General features: G+C 33.0%; 1 long non-coding RNA gene across 1 annotated transcript; it reads left to right on the top strand.

Moving 5' to 3' along the window:
• Positions 1–4,460: 4,460 nt before the first annotated feature.
• On the top strand, positions 4,461–6,915 carry LOC146914339 (uncharacterized). Its single transcript, XR_015016532.1, has 5 exons — positions 4,461–5,396; positions 5,473–5,618; positions 5,762–5,922; positions 6,013–6,117; positions 6,719–6,915. It is a non-coding gene; the product is annotated as an uncharacterized LOC146914339 (long non-coding RNA).
• Positions 6,916–8,277: the final 1,362 nt, after the last annotated feature.

The raw sequence follows: 8,277 nt of genomic DNA, 5'->3' as shown, positions 1-8,277 counted from the left end.
TGATTCTGAAATTAGATTTTTAATTTGAAAAAAGCATTCAACATAAATTAAAGAGAAGATATTGTGATCAACATATTGAAAATCAAAACCAAAAGATAATAAATCATAGAAATGAAATTGACATTAGATACTTAACTACTGAATTGATCTACAAAATTTAGCTTCCGTTGAGTTTGATTTTCCAACAACGAAATATGAAAATGGATGAATGTATAGATGGTTTGGTCTCCAACAAAACAAAACCTTATTTATACTCATAACATACCAAAACCTAATCCCATTCTGTTCTGGACAGTTTAAGCATGAGTTGGACTTATATAATTAGTCCAATTAGACAATATTAAGTGGCCCAAAATGGTAATTGACCTCAATGTTTCCAATAGTAATATCAAAGAAAAAAAATTCGATAAAGTTTTAACAAGTTGATCTTTACGGTTAACTGTGTGCCACATCAAATAATATTTAAGACATTTAATAAAGTACAAGATAATAAAACAAGTGGAGTAACAAGCACATATTTCCGAGGATCATAATTCATTGGAGAGAATGCAAGTATTTGTTGAAAATTTGCCATAATAATATTATATGATTTAGAAATTATTGAGTCAAATATAAACACGGGTATGATCTTAATTAAATGATCTTAATCTCTAATAATGTAATTGTGTAACGGAAGAACATTCATTTTCAATAAGATTGAAGAAACCGTGAAGGTATATAATTGTCAAACCTTAAGAAAAATTAGGCATATATCCTATATGCAATCAAGATAACTACAAATTCACACAATCCTATGTTCGATCTTAACATAAACTCTTGAAATTCAGTTTAAAATCGGATCTAAAACACAAAATCGAAATACACAGTATCGACTCTAAATCAGATCAAGAATTACTTCTTTTAAAGTTATCCTAATTTCTAAAATACTCTCAATAAAAGATGAAAAACATAATGAAGAATACAAAATAAATAAATTATATAAATTATTTACTCATAAAAATAAAAACAATTAATTCACAAAAAAATATAATATATTTATTATATTAATTTAATTTTAATTAAAAATAAAAAAATAATATTTCTTCCAAACTTACCTGCTCTCCATATTAAATCAAAGAATCACATCCGTCACAAATTTGTCGTGAACATTGCAACAACTAAGTGTGTAGCAGCAAATCATAATTGATAATGTGTAGAAGTCCAAAACAAAATCATTGATTTGAATTTGATCAAGCATGGAAGGTTAGCTCATGTATCTGGGTTTGTTGCCTCAACGTAGATCTAGTAGAAGAAAAAAAAAACAAGATTAAATAAAAGAAAAGAACCCAACGACAAAAAGAAAATATTGATATATGATGAAATAATATAAAATATATAGACTGGACACAAAAACACACATAATCGATTTGACTAAAATGATATCACAAAGGATGTATCCCCCTTACATATCATAGCCACTCCAACAATACAGGTAGATACGTGTGAACTTGTATTATATACAGATGAGTGATAGAAAGATATTAGAAATCCAAATGAATGATAGCATGGAAAAATAGAGAGACACAAAGAGGAAGAATTCAAACGGCGACATTTGCTCGTCTTCTAATAGTTAACCTAATAACACATTTATAAAGAGCTCACATGAGAATTTGTTGATGTAATTAGGTTATGTTTCATTGATGGGCTTCACTAGTCCAAAAAGTATATATGATATATGGACTCCTTGACTGAAACTTGCTTGGACAAGGCCCACCTTTTTAAGTACATCTCCAATGTAACACCCCTCAAATTTCTTATTATTGTATATTAGAACTATTATAATATCAATAATAAATTTCTATTAATTGAAGGGTAATATTTTACTATTAATATTTATGAATATCTCATGTTCATAAATATTTTAACGGATTATTGATAAGGTCATGGCTGAGGTTAGACATAGTAGCACTTTATCCATAGGTTGTATGTCCTCTAAAATGGAGGATTTTGTGGTTCTTCATTTTTTTCGAGGTAACCAAGAGGCACAAGAATTCAAATTCCATATTTGAGTTGTATTGGAAGCCCTCTCTTATTAGGAGGATAAAGGTCAATACCAATTGATCTTCAATTTGTTTTCCTAATGTTGCATATATAGGGGTAATCCTTAGGGATCATAATGCTTTAGCCGCTAAGTACTATGCTATCATTTCATCATTGAAAAACACTAGAGAAATAGGCTAGTATAACTTGTGGGTGGAAAATGATTTTCAGGTAGTTGTCTCCATGGAACAAATCAATACAAAGCTTGTAGTACAGGAAAAATCAACACAACTGTTTTTTCCTATAGCAGTGTGCGCGCAGCACATGGCCCGTTAGGTGAGAAAACATAATAGGAGAGGTTGCATTCTATTTACTTTTTTGAAAATATTTTTCGACGTTTATAAAAAGATTAAAGCAAGCAATAAAACCAGAGAGAGATATAGAACAACACAAGTAATTATCCCGGTTTACTTCACAATCCGAAGTTAGTACAGTCCCTTTGCACTTTAAAGAGATTTTTTTTACTATAATCACACAAGATTACAATTACTTAAACACACAAGTCTAAGGTTTCTTTGCTTCACATTTGTGGATTTCTACAATCAGAGTTTACAAATAAATTTGATTGTGTTTGTACTTTTGTACTCAGAGAGTCGTAAACTAATTTAAATCTCAAATGACTTCTGACACTTAAGAAATTTTAAGATTGAAAGTTTGTTTGAATTTTTCCAAGTGTTTGTGCGCTATATAATTTGACAGAGTTTTGGCATTTGTAAAATTTAACGAAGTCTCTTAAGTTCTTCAAACGCTCAGGTCCTTAAATATGAGAGAATTAAGGTGCACTTGTTTGAAGAGATGCAAGCACTTTAAACTTCATGAGAAGCTTTGATAAGGTTCCTATACTTTGCTTCAAATGGATAATTCTGTTGAATAGTACTAGAGGGATCATTTGCTTCTTTTGGAATGATCCATTTCATTCACTTTGCCTTTAAAAAAATTTGTTTGTTTCTGCATGTGGTCAGAAGAAGACAAACAATAGGATCATAACTTGAAAGCGAAGTTTCTTCAGACGAAGACAAAACTGGCCATAGTCTCTCAGAGTGTTCATTTACTGACATTTCCATCAGAATGTGCTTCCATCAGAGTATGTTTCCATCAAAGTCGCTTTCCATCAGAGCCTTCAAGGCTTGATGCATCTTCTGATTAGAACTTTGAGATTTTATTGACCTTTCTTCAGATCATAGTCAAAGTCCTCAGAGATTCTCTTGAGTACCAAATGAGTTCTTTTGCGTTTAGAGCTTGGTGTCTCAGAACCAACAAGTTGACATCAGATTCAGAATTTAATTATATGGTCCTTCACATTTGAACACTCATTTGAGTACCCAATTATTCTTTCATACATTGTTATAATCAAAACCTTTGTTCTGAATTCCACTTTGGTTCTATAGTCTGTGTAAAAGAGAGTTGAGGTCCAATGCACCTCAGGTTGATCAATTTAGCCTAAGCTGGAAAATATGTATTTCTTCATCGTTTTTCGAGTGTTTTGTTTCTCCAACTTGTTTTTGGAATTTGCGAAAAGCCTTCTACAACCACCTTGTTGTATTAATTTCGTGTCTTCCAAAACTTCCATGAGATGTCTTGCTTGACAAATTATATAATTTATCAATAAAAAGACTCAATACACGTATAAGATTGACTGATTTTGGGAAAAAATGAGATTCCTATATTTTACTCCCTCCGTCCCATATTATATAACCTGTTTGACAATATGTACTTTTGACCTGACATACTTCGACCATATTTTTCTACTAATATACAAAGATAAATAATATCATATAAGTTGTTGTTGGATTCGTCTCAATGAATATTTTCAAAATTTTAAATTTTCATAATTTTTTCAAATAGATAATTGAAGATAAAAAAATATGTATTGGTGTGTGTGTGTCAGGGTCAACTATGTCATCTAATATGGGAGAGAGGGAGTATAACATATTTACACAACATTGATCTTCGTATCGTAAGTTTTAATGTCATCTCTTTAAATTTAGTAAATGAAATTATATTTGTTAATTATTGATTACAATAGTTACGAAATTATACATTATATTTTATGAATAACTATTGACTTTGTGTTGGTTGGTACATGCCTATATTGTTATGTTTTGTTCGTTAGAGCGTTGTTATATGGCATGAGAGACTTACCGTACGAAATCACATGACATTTTCAACAACAGGAAATTTATTTTAGTAATGGATATCTTAGTAGTTTATCAATGCTTTTGTATAAAATATATATTAAAAAACCATGTTACAAAAGAAAGAGCATGCATGATCCGCCATTCTACATGACATTGGTGAGGCAAGACACTAACAACAATAGATTTAGGGAAGTATAAACTTGTTTGTGCAAATATGACGACAAATATGACGACAGAAACTCACTACCACAATTTTAAGTTTTAATAGCGCCTGTTTAATAGCACTTTCTGATAAATGCTATTAAAAATCCAACACACGGACCAATAATAGCGCTTATAAATCGGGCGCTATTATACACTGCTTCTGCGTATCCTTACTTAGCGTTTTGGGCAAAACGCTATTATTATGAACCACTTAGATAGCGCTTACGTGTAAACGCTATTAACAAACACACCTTAGATAGCGCTTATGTGGAAGGTTATTCTGGCACTAAACACACCAAAACCAAGACCACACATTAAAAAAAAAAAACACAGAAAAATACTTTAGCTAACCAAAATCTAGAACACGTTCATCTCAAACCCACCACCATCATCTCAAAACTTCTTTCTCACCACCGAATCCTCACCGGACCTCGTCGTCGATCTAGCTGTCAGAACCCAGAAAACGGCCACCACCATCATCTCACCCACATCTCGCTGATCTCCACCTTTACATACCCAAAACCTAGAAACCGGCCACCACCATCATCTCACCCTCGATCTCACCAAAACCCTTCATCATCTTCACTGTCTCAGCAACCACCCACCACGATCGTCTCCATCATCTCACTCACCACCATCAAACCCATCATCATCTTTGGACTCGCCCTTCATCCCACCCTCGTTCCCTTTCTTTGTCATCGAACTCGACGTCGAACTGATTGGCCGCCAACCACCTGTCTCTACTCCGCCAACACCTCCGCCCTTGGTTCTCTACACCGCCTCCTCCCTCAGCTACTTCGCCTCACCACTTTTTCACCGCAATTTCCAACAGAACCACACAAACCCTCACTCGAACAAAATGCACGGTCGACCTCGCAGATCGTTGAAGGAAGAAGATGAATCAGCTTTATTAGCCAAAGCTAAAAAGCTTCGTTCACTTCAGTCTTAATTTCTCATCAATCACGAAAATCACATGTACGTTCTTCCTTTAACTCTTCACTTTTGCTTAGTTTTTTTCGTTTTGATTATAATTGAATAAATCTGTTTACAGGTATAGCAAATACGCTTTAGATTTGAGCGCGAAGCTTCTAGAAATTAATTCAGAATGCTACAGAGCTTGGAATTACAGTAATTCAAAACAATCTCTCAATCCGATTCCGATTCCTTGCATCTCTCTTTGATCAGGAGCTCAAAGTGGTGAGATTTTTATTTTATTTACTTTTCCAAGTAATTGAATTGAGTATATATGTAGATTTAATGTAAAATTCAAACAATGTTCTTTTTGATTGCAAAATATGGAAATCTGATTGGTCATTTTGTATTGATTTTGTATTGTTTAGGTGGAGAATGCGTTGAAGAAGAATTTCAAGTCCTAGGGTGCATGGCATCATAGAAAATGGGTGCTTAGCAAGGGGCATTTATCCATAGATAATGAATTGCTCCTTCTGAATGGTTTTCAGCAGGCTGATGCACGGAATTTTCACGCTTGGAATTACCGAAGGTTAAATATTTATCCCTTTTGATAAAAAGAAAAGCAATTTGCAATTTGAGAGGCTGATGATGACACTTTTTGTTTTTGTATTACTTTCAGATTTGTTACTGCATTAATGAAAAGATTAGATGAGGATGAGTTGAAATACACAGAGAAAGTGATAGGGGATGATTTTAGTAATTAGTTTTCCTGGCATAATAGGAGGTATGCTAAGTACTTACTCTTTCAACAGATCATTATAGTGATGGTTGAAACTGTTGTATGTGTTTCTTCGATGCAATTGCGCTCATTTTAATATATTTGTCATAAATTGTTTGGATTGTCTCTGAAAAAGCATTAAATTTCAATGTTAACAACGATGTTGTATGATACATAGTTTTGTCGCATATCTTGTTTACATATTGGCATGCACAAGATTGATTTGTCCACTTATAACATTGATATCTATCTAGGATATGTACTGCTATCTATGCGTGATAAGTTGTGGCCGACAACAGTGGTTTGATTGCATACCAACCCATCTAGGTATTTGACAAAATATTCTTGCAGTATGGCCAATAATCAATTGGCCTTTCCCTTCGTGCATTATAGAAGATTCTCATTAATTTTCAGCTTTGGATTCAACAGAGAGTGGAGAATATATTGCTTTTGGTGGAAGACAAATTTTATTTTGGCCTCTATTTTGTTGATGTTGTTCTCAAAACACCTAGTTATGTAAACATGCTCTCAAATTTTAGAAGTTCATAGCTAATTGTATATGCACACCACAGTGATACAAAACTTTAACTACATCTTTCTTTGGCAGGTCCATGTTTTGGCAATGGCCTCCATCCGAAGTTGTTGTCACTGTCACGGTTCATAAAGCCCCACCAAAGAGATACAAAATCTTTTTGTTGCCTAGATTGGATTGTATATCCTTTTTGACTTAATAGGTTAGTTTAAATGTTGTTATGTTGGGCGTGGGATTCTTTTTCTCCTGTGTACTGTTGAGCTCTTCCCACTACCTTTGTGGAAGAACTTTTCTTATATATATATATATATATATAATATGCTGTGCAGGAAAAGATTGAATATGGGCATGTCCTTTTTCACGTGTTATAAACAAATTTTGGGGTTGGTTGAATTCTTGGGGAAGTTACCTATTTCAGTTTTCTACAACCTCTTTGAGATACTATATATATTACATTGAACGTGAATAGAGCTTTTTTGTGACTATAAAATAGTGTCCATAGGATTTGGAGTTCTAATGCTTTGATAGTTTGCTCATAATAGTGTATATGTTGCAACTGTTGTTGTTTTCTCAATTAATGCTTTTGTATTAGGTGAGATAATTAGACATGGTAACTCTAATAATTTCTGTGCTAAGTGGAGAATTCTTGTCAGCTGAATTGGCTCATGAACTTATGAACATGTATTTTGCTTATATTTAATCGCTTTCTTTTTTTTTTGTCAAAAAAAAACTCTTTTGATTAACACTTTCTACTTTGTACATAGATCAAGTGACTAAATAATTGTCACCTACTGTCGTTGGTCTCTAATATCCATATGCACTTGGTGCAATTTTTTACTAATATACATTAAGATATTATGGTTATGTTGTATTGATAGTATACAAATTGAAAAGGATCTTACTATTATTTCACTATAAGTCAATTTTTTCTTGTTGTGTATTAATTGTGTAGGTAAATTGGACCGTTGAGTATACAAGGCTCAAAGCACAAATTTTTATTTTGCAAAAACTATAGGTATGTTTATAGTTGAAAACTTTGTTAAATCCTTCTGCATTTTAAGTTACACAGATAAATTTAAATCACAGTCCTCCACTAACAAAATTATCCATCCCTCAAATAACTCCATGGGTGATACTGAAATTTACCATCTCATAATTGCACCTTTTTTTTTAATATCAATATTAGTTTTTAATCTTTGTAATTATATGATCTCTCTGACACATTTTCCTCACTAAATTCGTTGCTTCTTCCCTGATCCCAATCTTTTGTTTACCTATGAAGCACAGATACGGACACGGACACGACACAGACACTGATACGCCGACACAACTAATAATTTGAAAAAATCACATAATTCAATGTAATTGCAAATGTCGGTGTTTTGTCGGTGTTGGACACGACACGTGTCCGACACCGGGACACGACACGTGTTCGACACTGGGACACGCCTAATCCGAGGAGTGTCTGTGCTTCATAATTATTTACTTTTTAGATTAAAGAATTTTCTATCTTCGAATATGGTTGTTATGGGGCTAGTTACGTGAGGACAGGAAGGACATTCACCATGGTAAGTGATATCAAATTTGTGTTCTCAAAGAGCATTTAGATAAGGAAAAAATGTCTGATATATGCC

This window comes from Medicago sativa, chromosome 6 (genome assembly GCF_051527215.1).
Source record: "Medicago sativa cultivar Bolivia chromosome 6, Bolivia_mono, whole genome shotgun sequence".
Lineage (NCBI taxonomy): Eukaryota > Viridiplantae > Streptophyta > Magnoliopsida > Fabales > Fabaceae > Medicago > Medicago sativa.
This window is presented reverse-complemented; position numbering and strand designations above follow the sequence as displayed.